General features: G+C 46.2%; 1 protein-coding gene across 1 annotated transcript in view; it reads right to left on the reverse strand.

Annotated features, from left to right (window-relative positions):
• The window catches only part of LOC126519722 (BTB/POZ domain-containing protein 9-like), a 199,750-nt gene that overhangs the window by 105,731 nt on the left and 75,483 nt on the right, over positions 1–18,536 (reverse strand). The gene's annotated exons all lie outside the window — the stretch shown is intronic.

An 18,536-nucleotide genomic window follows, 5' to 3' on the forward strand; every position in this document is an offset into this window, starting at 1 on the left:
ATGGGAGAGAGGCGCGTGGAGACGGCTGGAAAATGAGCGCACAGCGGCTGTTGGCGGTGGTGGTGGTGGTGGTAAACTTGAGCAGCGGCCCATCGAGCAGCAGCTTGAATTTTTTTGTTTTATGTTTTTCTTTTCAAGGATTTCACATTTCCTTACCTTCCGGCTTGGACATCCAGCAGCCAGACTTCATCCTTATAACCGATAATGCGGCATCGAGGCAATGAGTAATCAGGTTATTTCACCATGGAAAACATACAAATGTTGACGGTGCAGCAGCTTCTCATTGTTATAACCTTTATATTGTTAAAACCGGTATCATTATAAGTGGGTTCTACTGTATACTGCTACATGCTGCCTCATATTTGCAGAACAATTTTATGGTGCAAGCATCTAGCATGTTTCGTATCTGACACTTAGCTGCAACGTGATTAGACTGAAAATATTTCAAGAAAGCAAGATTTTTCTTTTGTGAGTTGATCTAGAACAAAGAAGCAAAATTTATAAAAGAAGACAAAGACAAGAAACCATGTATAGGACAAGCTCTATCCTGTCTCGCCTGTACTGTGTGCAATGGTTCTTGTTTTCTAGTTCTACATAGTGCGAAGTTCTGTTGGCGTTCAGGATAAGTGTGTCATTCATTTTGTGCAGATGATCAGTGGACGGCAGCACGTAATCACGTGCTGTTCATTCCTTTAAGCAGTGAGTGGATGAGACTCAATGTTGTTTTCTAGTTTCTAGTACAGTGAGCGCCAAGAAAGGAAATACAGTGTCTTGATATTTAGAGCGGCCCCCTGTAGCTCGTTATATTAACGAGCTCCAGGTGACCACGGTAAATTGCTCATTATTCTGAACGATCGTTATAGTGAAAGTCCCAAAATTAACCATTCCGCTCATCAACCCATCAGTTCATAAGCTGTCACCCTACGAGCTATCCACAAAAACGTTGCCGTTGGCTTTTGGCACACACTGTTGCTATTTTCCATACCACGGACCATCGAAGCACCGTATAATAAGAGTGAAGCGTGCTAAACAGATGCTGATGCCAAGAAAACTACCGACAAAAAGGTAGCTCTGCGTTGCCTCCAAAGTGCCAATGCTTTTCTTGCTTTTTGTTTGTTTTTCACATTTCTTGCCGAGGACACTGCAACTGTTTTGCTCAAGATGGACACCTGAACTATGTCAAAGCACAAGCACGCACAGGCAACACCATTTGGAAAGTGGAAACTGCGACCGTGTGGCATCCCCGTGACTATGGAGGTTACATTTCACAGTGTGCCTAGCTATATGGCCACAGAAAGAAGCGTGAAAGAAAGAGGCATGTGCACAAAGAAGAGTGAAAAACGGAAGAGAAGCGTCTTCATTGCTAGGCGACACTTTTCTGGGTGGAGCATGCGCTTGCAAAACCTGATGCGTTGTTGCTTCCGCTAGCCCACATTCTTTTTTTCTCTGGCGCTGTCTCAGGTTTTCCGAACCCATGTGTCATGACGTCAAGTTTGTGGGAGTCCAAGTCCCAAGACGGTCTCCAGCGCGACAAAAGTTGGGCGGGCGTGCCAAGCAGGTTTGAGGAGAGGAGGAAACCTTCCTCACGCATGTTGCACGTGGGAGTTGCAAGCTTTATCAGCACCACCGGGCATGTGACGTAAGATTTCCTCCGACGCTGCCACAGCATCTTTGGTCACCAGCAAGTGGCGAGTGTGGAAGTCTCCGCTGCCGCTCCCATTTTCCCACACGTGGTTAGTCAACCCCGTTTTTATGCCGTGGCAGTTGCCGTGGCTGCCAGTACCCCAGCTGGTCAGTCGGGAAGCTCCTCTTCACTTGGCGTCTTTTCTTCGAGGAATCCCTCAGTGACATAGCCACAGCTAGCTGGCCTGCTCTAAGTACGAGTTGCAATCTTAATAAATGCTCTTTGAGAGTACACGTGATTGTTGTCCATTGTTTCCTTGAGCTTGTACCAGACCACAGTTGATGGGCAGGCGTGTGCCAACTGTGGTGCACGTTGTGTGGAAGCATAGTGCCGTTGGCACCCCCTCCATCCCTACAAGCTGCTGGTTCGATGTCAGGGGTTACCATTTCAATAATTTTCAGTTGTAAGTCCAGCAGTTCTCCTGTCCAGTAGTGTTCGTTTTTACAGTCAAACGCATTTATAAGGAAGTCCTCGGGTCCGCCAAAATACTTCATTATACAGGTCACTTCGTTGCGAAGGTTGTGCACCGTACCATTCACACTACAGCATGCTAAGCACATTCAACAAAAGGAAACATTTATTTAACTTAAATTCAAGAGAGATCTAATGAAATAAGTGCTGAATCATTTTGTGTGCACTTTGATAAAATGTGCGACCACAGCCAACCCCATTGCACCTAAGTTTACAGCATGCTCCGCGGCTGTAAACTTAGGTGCAAAATCCTTGGTTCATTTACAGGATCTTCCCCGCTGTTGCTCTCGTTGACATTTGTGTCCTTTCCTCCCTAGCTGGCTTTGAAGATCTTGTTGGTAGTAAGTTACTATTACATCATCAAATTCGACATATTTGTCAGCCATCACAAACGCTGGTACACTGAAGCCACCAGCGTACAAGCTGAGCAATTCCTGGAGATGTGCAGCAGCACTGCTTCTGACATCGCCACTCTCAACACTTTCCTGCCTGCGGGAAAAAGCAGTTCTCGAGTAGCCTCGTAAAATTCGTAAATACGTTTTTTCCTATCACAGGGCATACTTGATACTAAAATGTTTAGTATCAAATTGAAGAGAAATTAATTATTTTTTCGATGGTACTAGTTGCAAATAAGCTGTTAGAAAAAATGTGAAAATAAAATATTTAAACAAAAATTTAGAAGAAAAAGTTATATAACAATTTCATTGTTGCTTCATACAGAAAGATGTTGAAAAAAAGGGGGGGGGGCAGTTCCTCTCAAAAGGCGAAGCATCGACTGTGATAGCGAATTTGTGGACAGCTATACGAAGTAGGGATAGTCATTTTACTGGCCGTGTAAACTTGTAAGCATAGGCATACTAATAAATCAACAAGCATGGTGTCGCAAGCAGAAGCAAACATGAACACATCGCATTCGATGACCGCCAAAACTTGCTGTGAAAACACTGGCTTAAGGAGACGCGGCAGCAACAGCGAGCAAACTGACCTTCGTGCTGTGTCTCGCACCAGTGCGAACTAAGCCATGAAAACACTGTGCACGGCGGGCTGTAACCCGTCGCAGATGGCTTTCAAGATACAGTAGCCAGGGCGGGGACACGCGGCCGCCCAGGTCACCCGGAGTAGAATGCCCCCCCCCCCCCCCCCCTTCTCCCCACCTTCCACCGGAGCCTTGCGCATGACGAGGGCGGCATGCTTGTTCCCTGCTTTCCTCCCTTTTGTGCGCAAAATTGAGCCTTGATCACCAGCTCACCTCGCACACTTTCACTTGCATATGCAGCATATGGCGTGCGGCAACGATTTTATCGCCCTTGGACTTTGTATGGAACCTCACGGCAATGCTGATGGCAGAAATGTGCTTGGAATGTCCATACAATTGTTATCGAAATAAAAGGAGTGTGAGCGGCTGGAATGCTAAGAAGGCTTCGCAACAGTCGATCGGGGATGCGGAGAGGCTCTCTAGTGAGGAGATGTACATATGGCCAATTTTGGAATTTGGATGTGTTCTATATTCAGGTGCACCAGCATATAAGTTGCATTCCCTTGTTCTTCTGGGATAGGAAGCTTTACGCCTGTGTCTTGGTTTAGCAAAGTTCATTGCCAACAATGTACTATAGCTAGGTGCACTCTTACCATCTCTTTTGTGCAGACTTTGGCTATTAATTGTCCAAATGATCTTAAGGACGTAGAATTCCCCTATAAAATTACAAATCATTTTTATATCTCAGCCTGTAATATTTTTTCCATCTTCCTGGCCTCGAATCCACACTCCTCAGGTTATCTTCGTATAGGCACTTGCTGGTCCCTTAGATGTACGACCATGTGAGATCCTTCCTATCGGCAGTGAGAGAGAGAATTTCCAGATTATATTTGACGATATATAACCAAACAATGTGAAACACCTTTTTTAGATCATATGAAATGGGCTGTTACAAAATCACTTATTGGAGCTAAAAGTAAACACCGTCACAGCGACAGATGCATCGCAATCAGAAGAAAAATCGGGAATTAGAATTTTCTCTTCCACTTTTGACCGGTCGTTCTCTTTAAGACTTCCTGATTACATGCCAGTATTTTTAGCCAAGTTTCTGGCGGTTACATTGGCTTTACGAAAAATTAACTCTGCAATCTTGGAAGTTGTATTAGTATTGAATTCTTTATGTTCAGCTCTCAGTGCAAATAGTGGCTCACAGACATCACATACATTTCATTGTCTAGTGCCCTCTCATTAACAATAATTAGACTGGTAGGGGTGCCTGGTCACAAAGGATTAGTTATTAATAAATTAGCAGACAGCTTGGCGAGAGCGGCACTCAGTGGTCCAATTAACTGCTGCTAGGTTCAGGAGATGTGCAGTCATGCAAGAGTCTTGGAACCTATCATTAACTAATTAACCTCATTACCAACACCTCCTATTTCCTTGGAGCAGAAACTTTTGCCGTTATAGAAGAAAGTCGCAGTTTTGCCTGACAGGTGAAGTATCGACAGCGATAGAAGATTAGTACACAGCTATATGAAGTAAGGATAGTAGATTTATTGGCCGTATAAACTTGGCAACGTTCGCTTGGTAACTGAATTAACAAGCATGGTTTAACAAGCATGGTGTCAGAGCGCACAGGTAAACATGAACAGATCACACTCGACGAATTGGACACTCCCTGTAAAATGCTGGATGCTGGTGTGAGCAAGTGCGGCAGCAGCAGCGAGCGAAGTGACCTTCGTGCGGTCTATCGCTTCAACACAAGGGCGACGAGAACACAGTGCGCACCAAGGTATGAGCCATCTGCAGATCCCTTTCAAGAAACGGTGCGCACGACCGTGCAAAGTACACACTTGTTGGCGTAGTCGAAGCCATCCACTCACCCTTCTGCACTGCCTCCCCCTTTTCCTCCATATATGGCGCGAAAAACTGAGCTGCTATCATCAGTTCCCCTTGCGCTCAGTTGCGAAATGAGCAGTTGCAGCCGGAGTACAACTCTGCCACCCTACCTCCCATCGGCCTTTCGCGCGATAGAAGACGGTGCGGCTGCTATCCACTTTCTCATGCGCACGTGCCAGATCGAGCCGCAATCACCGGCTGCCCTCGCATATACAGTATACAATGCATGGAGACGATGTAATTGCTCTTGGACTTTATGCAAAACATCACAGTGATGGTGACAGAAAAGAATGTGCCCAGAGTGTCCATATAATTGCTATCGGAATAAAATTTCAGAATATACATTTTCAACAAAGAGGACCTGTGCAGTATTTCAGCAAATATTGTCTTGCTATGTATATAAAAGAATATATTAACTGTAGTTATTAGCGCTAGCACGATGCTAAAGTCAACTCACGACTGTTTTTCTACACGAAACTCAACTTCCTGCATGGCTGCATGCAAACGATCCCGACTGAAGGATGTTAACACTCTGCAGATAAGAACCTTTAGAACACGCAGAATATATGTATGCAGGCGCACGACAGCACTGAAGGGTTCTGCGAAAAAAGTTAAAATCCGTTCTGAAGTATGAGCAAGAGAGGTTATCTCCCATGTCAGTGCTCCTTTCAAAGTCCAAATACCTGTGCGCAGATGCACTGGAGTTGATACACATGCGACATTTCCGTGCATGAGTAGCACACGACGCTGATGCCATTTTGGAAACCACGAGCGTTCATCATGCTAACCATGCCCCTTCCCTGGAGGCGCTCTAAACTTCCACGTGCAGCAGAAAAAAAAAAACTGAAACTGACTAAACAGTTCCAAAATAACCCAATAAATGGCGCTAGCTGTCCAAGAATGCTCAGAAAGTGGCAAAATGCAAATTTACAACCATCAATAGCGGGCTATCAATGGGAATAGGCATGGACAGGGAAGTGTTAAGTAGCTGCTGTTAGGGCTAGCACAGAATGCACCTCGCTGAAGTTTGCAGAAGGTAGAGGTGGAATTGCTACTATGTGGCGTTCATTGTAAAGCAACAAATCAGCCGTCGTGGATGCCTTAATTTCTTTGTTGCACAGGTGAATTCAGTGTAGTGGTCAGTTGTAGAGACAATCACAATGCACATGAAAGATAGGAATGCAGTTGGAACTTAATATTGTACAGGTCATTTCGCTGTAGAGTCATCTGACTTTATTCACCAGTCCCTTCCACCCACAAATATGACCAACTTGCCGAGTAAACAACATTATTGATTATGAATAATCTGGAGTCCTCCACCACAGTGGAAGACTCCAGATTATTTTTGACCACCTGGTTTATGAGCGTTTTCACATTTCACGCCCACTGTAATGCGGCTGAAGTGGCCCGAGAGCTTAGCAGCGCAATGCCACAACCACTGTGCTACAACGCCAGGTGATGTTGGTACCCTGACATTCTAAGCATTCTTTATTTGTCTTAATGTAAAATAAATATACATGCCAAAGGCTTTTACATTTTCCTCAAGAGCAAATGCTATCACAAACATTTATAGCCCCAGTCCGTTTTACAGATCTCTCAGAAAAAGTTACTGTATGATGCCACGACCATGTATGTAGTTACAATTAGTGCAGCACAGTGCCTTTTTCCGCCAAGATAGACTAACACCTACCGAAACAAATGCCCATCCCTGGATCGACTGCTTCACCTCAAAACTCCAGAATGCACTCCTTGACACTACAATTTAACATTCCAAGGGTACTAAAGCAACTTTTCGGTGCTAATACGACAGCCATCGATCGTAAGCAACAAGGGACAAGATTCCTGGATTAAGAATACTAAAATGTGCCTTCCACAGAGCTTCTTATAATTATGGGAACACTGGTGCTACCTGTGCACTGTAAACGTGGGAATGCCAGGAAATGGTGGCTTCGGATTGGCGTCTATCTCAAAGAGCCATGACACCATGAAGATGCGTGTGGTTGACAGTCAATCGAAATAGTTCATTCTTCCTTAATCAGCATGGAAAATGCAAATTTAATAAAAATAAAGGTGGTGTCCATAACCAGGACACTACGACAGCTCCCTGCAGGTAACAAAACTCAATCTCGACAGCAAGGTTTTTGCTGGTGACATGCGTTGATAGCAATTGCAGAAGCCAGAAACATGTCATGGCTGCCACCACTAATCACGTAGAACCATTATTTCTTTTATTAAAGCACGAGAACTTCTCTAGGGATGTGCAATTACATCAAACGTAAAGACTACTGCCGATCACTAAAGTCTGAAGAAAAAAAGTTCTGTGTTTACTGCGTGCCAGTTTCAATCGTATGCTTTTAGTGCGTAAGCACTACTTAGTTAATTGGGTGTTTTGTGTAGTATAGTGTCGCCCCCTGTCAGATCTCTGCGTCATCGTACATGTATGTTTTGTAGTTGTTTAGCTAGATGGCGCACCCCCCTTCTGTCATGTGACGAGCTTGTACCAATCGGGAGGTGTCATCTAGCGTGTAAAGCCTTTATAAGTAATAAACGGCCGCGGGTCGGCTCAGTCTTCGTTCCGGTTTTCATCGGGACCAGTTAGCTCCGTGTGTCCTTTACTGCGCCGGCGCTAGCCGCGCGTTCGCCCGTCGGGGCCCCCCGCTTGCCTGCCGCTGCCGACACAACATCTTTTGGCGACGAGGATGGGATTCCCGCAGCGGTTCCGACCGAAGCCCCGGGAAACCAACGAGCTTCGTAAGTGAAGCGACCCTTCCCGTGTCCGCACGGCAGGCAAACGCCGCCGACGCACTTGGCGTCGCGAGGCTTCCGAGCCTAGGCCTTCTCGCCCCCTTTGTTCTTCCTTGCCCCATTCCTGCTGCGAGCTCCGGCTTGTTTTCTGCAGTCTCCTGCACGCTACTGGGCACAGCGTCTTTCACAGCGAACCTTCCCGTTTTTCTGGAATTGCCCGGGACACCGTTAATTCCATGGTCTCGATGGAAAAAAAATTTTTCAGGCCCACCTCGAAGCGGCCGGCGGTGGCGACTGGACGGACGTGCGACGAGCGTCCGCGCTCGTCAGCGCTCTCGGGCGTGAGGGACAACGGAAGTACTTTGCAGACGAGGAGCAGGAAGCAGCAAGGCAGTTAACCAGCGCAGCGTCAGCTTCAAGCGAAGCAGCAAGGCAGTCGACCGGCGCAGCGTCAACGTCAAGTGATGCAGTCCCGCCAGCGTCAGAGTTTCGGAGGCTCTTGCAGCGGCTTGACCGGCTGTTCGCCACGTCAACAAATGTTCTGGCGGAGAGGCACGAATTCACCAGTCGAAGGCAGTTCGGGGGAGAAGGATTCCTGGAATTCGTGACCGCATTGAAGGAGAAGGCGGTACAGTGCAACTTCGGCACAACCTACAACGAGCTCGTATGAGACCAAATAATACATGGCTTAGCGAACGTCAGCGTTCGCGAAAAGTTGCTGGCTCATGGCGAAACCCTGTCCCTGGACAAGGCAGAAGAAATTGGACGCTCGTTAGAAGCCTTGCATCGAGCGAACCGCGCGTTCGGCTCCGAAAATGTACGAAGAATCGAGGCATCTCAACTTGGCGTTCCGTCGACGGGCCAAGATGGCCGACTTCTTCCGGGGAGCCGCCAAGATGGCCGACGTAGTCCGGGAGGCCATGAAGATGGCCGACTTCTTCCGAGAAGCCGCCAAGACGACCGACTTCTTCCGAGAAGCCGCCAAGACGACCGACTTCTTCCGAGAAGCCGCCGAGAGGGCCGACATTTCGCACATGGCTCCTCCGGGAACCGTGGTGCATGCGATCGCTGTAGCAGCACGAAGCATATTGCAACGTACAGGAATTGTCCAGCAAGGAACCGGCGGTGCAACGCCTGCCACACGTTGGGCCATTTTGCATCAGTATGCCGAAAACCCCGTACTGTTCAACACGTCTCTTCCGCAGAGACGCGGTCCTCGTCAACTTCCGCAGGACAGCCGTTCGCGTCTGTCTTGACGGTGAGCACTTTGGAAACTAAAAAGGATTTACAAGTCCCGGTCGTGGTTAACGACGTCGCCATGCGGCTGCTCGTGGACACAGGAGCGTTTGTCTCATTGATGACGGCCGAAGATTTTGGAAAGCACTTTGGTCGACAGCACAGACTGTCACAAACAGTGGACTTGAAAAATTTCTCCAAGCAATGCATCGACATTCAAGGCCTGTTTCAAGCCACTGTCCAGTTTTTCCAAAGGTCATGCTCCGTCACGTTCCACGTAACGACTACAGGAACATCGCTGCTGGGTTTAGACGGCATCGAACACTTGGGCATACAGATTGACGGTACGTCGCTGACATGTCGTCTACCATCACTTCCTTCAGTACAGAGCCCCGCAGGTGTGCCTCCGGATTTTGATCACCTTTCCAGTGACGAGTTGGGCCTCGTCAACAACTTTGTGCACCGAATTCATCGGCAGCAAGATGCGAAACCAGTATCTTCAAAGTTGCGCCGACTACCCCTGGCCTTCCGTGACCAGGTCACACATGAATTGCGACGTCTCGAGGACTGCGACGTCATCGAGCGCGTCGAGGCTACTGAGTGGGTGTCTCCACTCGTGGTGGTGCGCAAGAAGGATGGAACCATGCGGCTCTGTGTAGATCTACGGGAACAGGACAGACTTGTGTCTCAAGTTAAAGAAAGGGTCTTGCAGAAACAGTGGCAGACTAAACAGTACGTAGACAAACGTAGAGGTGCTCAGGCAACTCGTATCAAGGTGGGAGACACCGTCAGAATAAGATTTAACAGGAAAGAATTTTTTAAGTACAGTAAACCTCGTAAAGTCAAGGCCCAGATAGGACCATCTATTTTTGTACTCAGTGATGGGAAGACGTGGCATGCGTCTAAGTTAACCGTAGTGATGAAGGATCCAGCAGGTAGTACATTGTGCACAAGTGATAGAAACTTTTTGTACTCGTATTCAAACTTGGATAGTCATTCCGATGACTCGTCTGTCGTGACATCGTCCTTTCATAGGCTTCAGTTAAGTTGTGCGTCTGACTGTATCACTTCTGAGTCTACACAGTCAGCAGTCGTCTCTGATTCCGTTGGGGAATTGGTAGCCTCCCAGGACTTGTTGGGACGTCGAGAGGAGCTTCCTGGGCAACCCTCTCCAGCTTTGAGCGACAACCACATTCAGTTTTCGAACCAGGGGGAGGTAAACAATAGTGGGACGACTGGGTCTTTAAAGTCGACCGATACGCGTCGCAACCCCCAAAGTTCTTCTGAGGTACGCACGCGTCCTCATCGTGACAGAAAACGGCCTCCGTGGCTCGATGATTTTGTTTTTGTAGTGTAGAGCGTATTTACGTCTTCGAAATGCCACGGCTAGGGGCCTCGTTGACAGTCCACGTTTCATTAACACAGGTTTAAAATGTGCTCCTTGTTGCAGTGCAGTGAGTGTTGTGCCGTGTTCCTTGTCAGACTTTGTTTGAGTGACTGCCCGTGTTTTGGTGCCCAATACTGGTGCATGTGTATGTGAACTTGGGCGGGGATGGATTGAATTTGTTGTGGACTTAAGTGCGTGCTTTGTGTGCGACTGGTGCGCGTGTGTGAACGTGGGGGGGAACGAACTGAAATTGCCTTTGGACTTAAGTGTGCGCCTTGTGTGCGCGTTTCACTGTATGCTTGCTTTGTTTCCAGGGGGGGATGATGTAGTATAGTGTCGCCCCCTGTCAGATCTCTGCGTCATCGTACATGTATGTTTTGTAGTTGTTTAGCTAGATGGCGCACCCCCCTTCTGTCATGTGACGAGCTTGTACCAATCGGGAGGTGTCATCTAGCGTGTGAAGCCTTTATAAGTAATAAACGGCCGCGGGTCGGCTCAGTCTTCGTTCCGGTTTTCATCGGGAGCAGTTAGCTCCGTGTCTCCTTTACTGCGCCGGCGCTAGCCGCGCGTTCGCCCGTCGGGGCCCCCCGCTTGCCTGCCGCTGCCGACACAACATTTTGCTGCTGTCTGGCAGTGGTGGTACATCTAATGGCAGGAACGCTTAAATGTAAGTGTAGTGTGTATGAGATCAATGTAGATAATAGAAAAAGCTCATAATGTATGGAAGATGTTTATGTAGACATATCTAGATATAATAAACTAAGATTTGAAAAGAAAAATTCAGAATGTGTTTGCCTGTAGGTGGATTCGAACCCAGGCAACCCCGAGGAAGCTTTGCAGTGAGAGCCAGAGGCATTACCTCTACTCCCCACCAGTAAGTGTCATCAGCGACACGAAGGAGCACCTTGTTTACGTGGAGCGCCTAGCGTTTCGTAATGTCACGGGAGAGGGCTCGCCACATGTATCTAAAAGGGAGCAGGCGTTGGCATGTCTCCACTGCAAACTGGATCCAGGAGCATGTACCTTCGCGGCGCCTACATTAGGGAACAAAAGTGAATAATAATAGTTTCCCAATGTAGTCCCCCAATGAGTTCCCTTTAGCGCTTTCGCAATAGCCTCCGGAAGTGTTGCAGGCTCCCTGAATTTTTTTTTCCTTCATTTACATGTACAGTCGAAACATGTGACAATGAAATCCTGAGGCTACTAAATACAGTTAAGCTTAGATATAATGAACTTCAATACAGTTGAACCTCACAATAATGAAATGGACGGGGAACATGAAAAAATTCGTTGTTCGCAAGAATTTCGTATGTTGCGAAATGAGTCAGCACAGGCAGATAATGCGTCGCAGAATGAAACCTCACTGTCAAAATTCCGTTAGCCTACTTTGGCAAGCTAGCGAGGATATGGAACCACACTGCCAGCCTTACAAAGTGCACTGGATGTGTCGTTCAGCAGTGGCAGCACTGTCGTGGACCAGTATTCTCGGTAAATTGCTTTCAGAGATACAATCGCTTCTGCGAGATTTTGCATAACTCGGCACTAGACGCATAGCAACAACGCTCCACACACGCCGCAGTATTTCTCCAGTGCACACTGTCGCCCATAGGCGTCGACGTGTCTGGTGCCGAGCGTGAAAGTGATCGTATCTCGTATACCCAAAGGCAGTCGATCGAGATTATGGCCCTTTCCTGGAAATCTACGTCCGGTGCCGTATCAGCATGCGATGCCTGTCGGGTGGCCCCAAAACCAGCGTTCTTGAAGCAAGGAATGCACATTCCCAAACAATTGCTCAATCACCGCCCGATGTAAGCCACTTGATGCTGCGACCACTATCTCAAGCACTATAAACAATTCCATGGTGGGATGTGGATTTCCTTGTTTTTGCTTGTTCCTGTTTTTTCTCGCCGAGGCGCACATTATGCACTGCACTAGGTGTATAAAAACCATTGTCACTTGTCGGTAGCAACATGCTGCCACTTCAAACGGGCGATCAACAAACAAGATGGCGGCCGTGACGTGTTACTGGCGTGATCGCTTCCAGACCTTGGTTGTTTTTGTAAACAAAAATGGCGGCACCCACGCAAGTGTAATGTTGTGAAATTTTACACAATTTTTGTGCAAAGCAATCGCATTTGAGCACGCTTTGGAGCCTGCTAGCCTCGAACGAGTAGATAATATGCAGGTTACGTTCTGGCAAACTTCGTTGATGTCGTTGTGATGTTGGCCACTTCGTTGAGCAACAGTTCGTTGGCGAGAAGCACGAAATGCATTGAATCCCATGGGCATTCGACGGAGATACGAAAATATTTCGTTGTCGCAAGAATTGCGTATTTGCGGGATTTCGTTATCATGGGTTTCGATTGCATAACCAAATTCTCGATATAAAGAAGTATTTAGCTTTTCATAACCTATTGGCCAGAGAACACCATGTATTTAGAACCTCAATATAACGAAATGTGTTTGTATGTGATTGCAATATAACAAAATTTCACTGCCGCCGTAAAGGAATTATAAGTGGAAACTTTTGTGGATACAGATGGTCAAATAACTGACTCACAAGCAGCTGCTTGCAAGCACACCTCTCAAATCATGCACCATGCGACAAGTGCGACTGTGGAAGCGGAGCCGCGTCATGTTTCGTATAAAGTCCAAGTGCGATAAGATCCTATCACGCCCCATGTGTATTTTAGGCGCGAGTGAAAGTGTGTGAGGGTGAGAGAAGAAAGAAGGTGGCTTCAGAAGTGCCACCTTCTTGCACGAGCAAAGGAAAAGAGGGGGGAGAGGAGCGAGGTCGCAGTAACATGATCAAGCGTGCAAGAGAGGGCGGTGGGGGACAGAGGGGGGCGGTAATATAGACGGCGTGCGTTGTGGCCTGAGATGGCGTGGCACCATGTGGGCTGTCTTACCACTTGTTCAGTATTTGAGGTTGCGTAATCTGAAGTTTCGGTCACCGGTTGGAGCAAGAGGCCGACGAAGCATTCACTCCCCGCTGCCGGTGCTTTTCCCAATAGCGTCGTCCCAGTGCAGGCGACGCTATCAGCCACGGGGGCGGAGTGCGTGCTAAAGTGTGGCTGGCTTCACTCAATTTGTAGTGCCGAGATTCGTCGCCGACTCCCAAATTTATCAAAACAAATCGTTTTCTCAATGAAATTAGCTTTTTTTCAATTGCCTGATAATTCGAAAAATTCTGTGGCCCCTTTCTATGTAAAGAAAACCGATCAGCGATTGTACTTCTTTGCATAAAAGGTCAAATTTCAATACAACAAAATTTCGATATAACGAAACAAACTGTCAATTTTACTGATTTCCTTACATCGAGATTTAACTGTATTTTCGAATCTCTGGCAAACGCCCATAGGTGTCAATGCATTTCATGCCTCGCGACAATAACCCTTTAACAGGAATCCCGCACTAACAAAATTTTCTGAAACCAGAAGTCTACAATATTATCTATTTAATATTATATATATTATATAAAGAAAAAGAGGACAAAATAGAGCGGAGGCGACCTCGCAGCAGGCAGATTTATACCCTGTGTGTCATCACGGCATGGGCTAATGTGGAGCACAACCGCATGCATGGCATGCTGATCCATAATCACCTCTAATTACCTCTAATTTAAGAAACCATGGTATAATTGTCAGCTAAAACGCTTGTCTAACAAAAAAAAAGCCCCTGTTTAAATCAGCTAAACTAAGCCGTACCAATGCTCGTTGGTCAGCCTACAAACAGAGTGCCAATGAGTATGCGCAGGCCCTAAAAGGCGCCAAAGATAATTTCCTAAACAGCACATTACCTTCTCTGCTTAAAACTAATCCTAAACAATTTTGGCGCATGGTTAATTTTAAAGACAATAATACAATAGCGCTCAGTGACCTTAATGGTGACGCTATACCGGCCAACCAGTGTCCCGGAGTACTAAATGAAGTTTTCGCAAAACATTTTTCGTTACTCAGCAATTCCCCTCTGCCACACCTACCATATGACCATGATGTAGTGTTCCCTCTCATTATCAGCTACGATAGTGTTGCAAGCATCATTACGCCACTAAAACCATTCTCTGCGCCAGGTAGTGATCATATTAATGTGAAATTCTTTCAAAGCCCAGTTTGTTACACATCAATCATCTTAATTAAAATTTTCCAGCAATCATTGCACAATGGTTTTCTTCCATCTGAATGGAAAGTCGGGAAGGTAATTCCAATTCATAAATCAGGCAATAAGCATTCCCCTCTAAATTACAGATATATTTCACTCCCAAGTATACCAAGTACTAGAGCATATCTTAGCTTCTCATGTAGCTACTTTTTTGGAGTCGCATTCATTTTTTGCACCATCACAGCATGGATTTTACAAATCATACTCGTGTGAAACTCAACACTTCTTGTACACAAATTAAACACCATTCTTGACAATAGGTCCTTGGCTGACTGCATTTTTCTTGACTTTTCTAAAGCCTTTGACAAAGTGTGTCACAAACTGCTCATCTATAAATTACGACTACATAAGCTCGATCCCTGCATTTTAATCTGGATTGAAAGTTTCTTTGCTAACCGTTCTCAGTTTGTTTCAGCTAACGGCGCGAATTCTGAAGAATGCACAGTCCATTCTGGTCTGCCGCAAGGCTCAGTCCTCGGTCCTCTCCTTTTCCTCATTTATAATAAGACTTACCATCCTGCGTTTTCTCATCCGTTCATTTGTTTGCCGATGATTGCGAAATTTTCCGAGACATAACAAGTCCAAATGACGCCGCTCTTCTTCAAGCTGACATTAACGCAGTCCTTGAGTGGTGTAATACATGGCTTATGGAACTAACCATTAGAAAATGCAAATTCATGCGAGTGTCTAGAAAGATTACTAGTTTACCCATTTATCACTTAAATAATTCACTACTTGACAGCGTATCTTCATATAAGTACCTCGGAGTTCACATCAGTAGCAATCGAACATGGGATACTCACATCTCTCATGTTGTCTGCAATGCTAATCACATGCTCGGATATCTTCATCGTAACTTTGCAAAATCACCTTCGTCTCTCAAACTAATGCTATATAAAACACTCATTCGCCCTAAATTGGAATATGCCACTTCGGTTTGGGATCCGCATTATAATAATTTGGTACATTCGCTTGAAATGGTGCAAAATAATTTGGTCCATATTATACTCTCTAATTACAATCGAATTGCAAGCACCACGGTAATGAAAGCTAACCTTAAACTACCTACGCTTGCTTCTCAACGTGCGGTGCTTTGCTTAAGCCTTTTTCACAAACTGTATGATCATCCCTACCTGCGTGATTTACTAATACTTCCTCCCCATTACGTTTTGCACTGTCTGGATCATGCTCATAAAGGTGGCATTCCGTTGTGTAAAACAGAATCATTCCTACAATCCTACATACCATGCCCATCAAATTATTGGAATTGCCTTCCCAAATTGGTAGTACCAATTTCAGATCATGAAAAATTTGTGACTTCATTAACCAATGCTCTGTAGCATCTTGTTGTATTCTGCCTCTTTATAGCTATTATTGTATAATTAGAAAGACTGGACTGCTTCTTGGTATATATATACATATATATATAGTATTTTTTGTAACATGTATTTTGCCTCTTCATAACTACTATCGCATAACTAAAACATTGTGCTGCTTCTTGTAGTTAAAATTTTGTTGTTTTTCTGTATTTTGTACCACTCCCCTGTAATGTCTGTTGACCCTGAGGGTGTTATAAATAAATAAATAAATAATCACTGATTAGCCAAATCCACATCCACCCCTGAAGACGCCGATTACGCTTTGTCAGGCTTTGTGCACTGTGCACTTGATTGTGTGCGCGCAGTATGGTCGATGAGTGGGGTTGGTGCCAACGTGCGACAGCTGTGTGCGTGTGGTCATCGAACCATCTGCTTTGCCAGCCTGTCAAGATGCCACCTTTAGCCGAAAAAGCTGAAATTTTTTACGCTTAAAACATAAGGCTGCAATTGCTGCCCGGGTTGAAAAGGGCAAGAAGATGGAGACCACCGACGAATTTGGAATTTCGTGCAGCTCTCTGTCTACAATTTTGGTTGATGAGGTGGAGCTCGGAAATGTGCACATGTTTTTTACAACAAAGCTGTATCACTCTACCCCCCAATGCATTTGTCATGTCTGTTGGCAAAAATGAGGGCCAATCCTGGAGGTAGTGCAATACTGGGCCAACCCATGGTAGAGGGGAAGCAGGCTTCAAGCACTCAGCCCCTAAGACTAATAGTAATAATAAATAAATATTTTCATGTATTTTCCATGTTTGTGCATCCACAATAAAAAATGTGAGCGTGGGCTGATCCCTACCCACCTGTGTCAAAGGTTCAACAGGCTTCAAGCACACCGCTCCTAATAACAATAATAATGCTAGCTTGTGCTAGAAGAGTTTGGTTTGAAGTGCCACACCAATCCATGTCACTCAACAACTAAAGAACGGTCATGTATACATTTACCTTGGCCAAGATTCTGTCTAAGGTAGTAACCGAACCAATCACCTTATATCACAGTAATCACAAAGCTATCATCACTACCCTTACCAAATGAGGAAAATAAGGAAAACTTTGTTAAACTGTACCCACTTAAACAGTGGGTTTCACCATTGTTTTAAAAGTAGTAAAGTCAAATTTCTGACTCAGCGGCCATTGAACATAATGCATTTTGTATCCGGATAAACCTTACCGGCTTATTGCGTATGTCTCGGTTAACCCATATTGTCTCCACTATTCATCGCACAATCACGGCTGTGCGTCATCTCCATCGGCTGGCCCATCAGAACAACAAGCCTCAGAGATTGGAAAGACGGCCTCCAAGCGCCCTGTGCATTTGCACGTGAAGCCACATCAACATCAACATCATTTCGGCATCGTGCAAGCAAGAACTCGTGTCATGCCGAAGCTCGGATAAAAAACACCGGGTGCTCAGCATAGAAGAAAAATTGGACATTGTTCGAGCTATCGAATGTGGCAGGAAGAACTCGGCACTGGCACGCGACAGGGATCTACTGCCGACTACGTTGTGTGTCATTTGGAATGCGAAGAAGTTGCTTGGCTACGCTGCTGCAACCGCAAAAAGATGTCGGCTACAAGGTTCGACTTTTCACCATCGTTGCCTCTGTTGCTGAAGTATTACCTAACGACAGTGATGAGGACGACATAGAAAGCAACAGCACGGGCAATTCAGGCCTGACAGTGGCAGAAGCTGCACATTACGTCAGCCTCGTGAATGCAATCGTCACGACGAGAACGGCACCCCGCAGTGAAAAAGGCACCCCGCGACTTCTGCAGCGCTATCGCACCCGTGCACGAAGAATATGCAATGCCAAGGAACCTGCCATGCGAGTGTTTGCCGAGAAGAGGGGGCTGGCTGAAAAGCTGGCTCGCAGCTTGAGTATTACCGGTGTCACACGAACACTTTTGATCGCGATCAAGCCCGATCCGGATAGGAATTCTCGACTGCAATTGGCTGCCTCGGGAGTCTTGCACAAATGAACCAATTGTGACTGAGAAATTCAATCCGGATGAGGCTTGATCGCAATCAAAAGTGTGCCGTGTGACACTCGTATAAGTTTGAAGCTGCTGTCGTCGCTGCCAGGTTGCTGCGGCATCAAACAAAAATAACGAGACTTTTGTTGCGCGAAGCAAATAAATACTGCATGATTTTGCCCTTTTACCACACTCTCTCTGAGTTCCGATTTTGACAGGTAAGTGGGCGATCTCAAGCAGTACTACCGTTTAGTATGTACTTTTTCCGAGCTCTGGCTAACTACAGTTTAATGAGGTTTAACTGCACATGTACCCTTGTTTAATCCTGTGTGATGTGCTACAGCTTCGCTGGTCATCTACCTGCACAGAGTGGAATGGCTCCTCATTCCCTCCCCCAACCAAATTGCACTTCCATGCTGCAGCTGCTCGGCCTAGGCATCATTCACAGTGTCAAGTGTGCCTACACAGAGAGAGGCTGATTCAGTGTCTGCTGCTGCACCTCCAGGTCAAGCGCCTCACTGACGTGGACATCTTCACGGCACTTGAGATGGTGGCCACCACATGGGCTGCGATGTGTCCTACCACGACTGCAAATTGTTTTAAGCATGCTGGCCTCCTTGACACTCA

This window comes from Dermacentor andersoni, chromosome 10, assembly GCF_023375885.2.
Source record: "Dermacentor andersoni chromosome 10, qqDerAnde1_hic_scaffold, whole genome shotgun sequence".
Lineage (NCBI taxonomy): Eukaryota > Metazoa > Arthropoda > Arachnida > Ixodida > Ixodidae > Dermacentor > Dermacentor andersoni.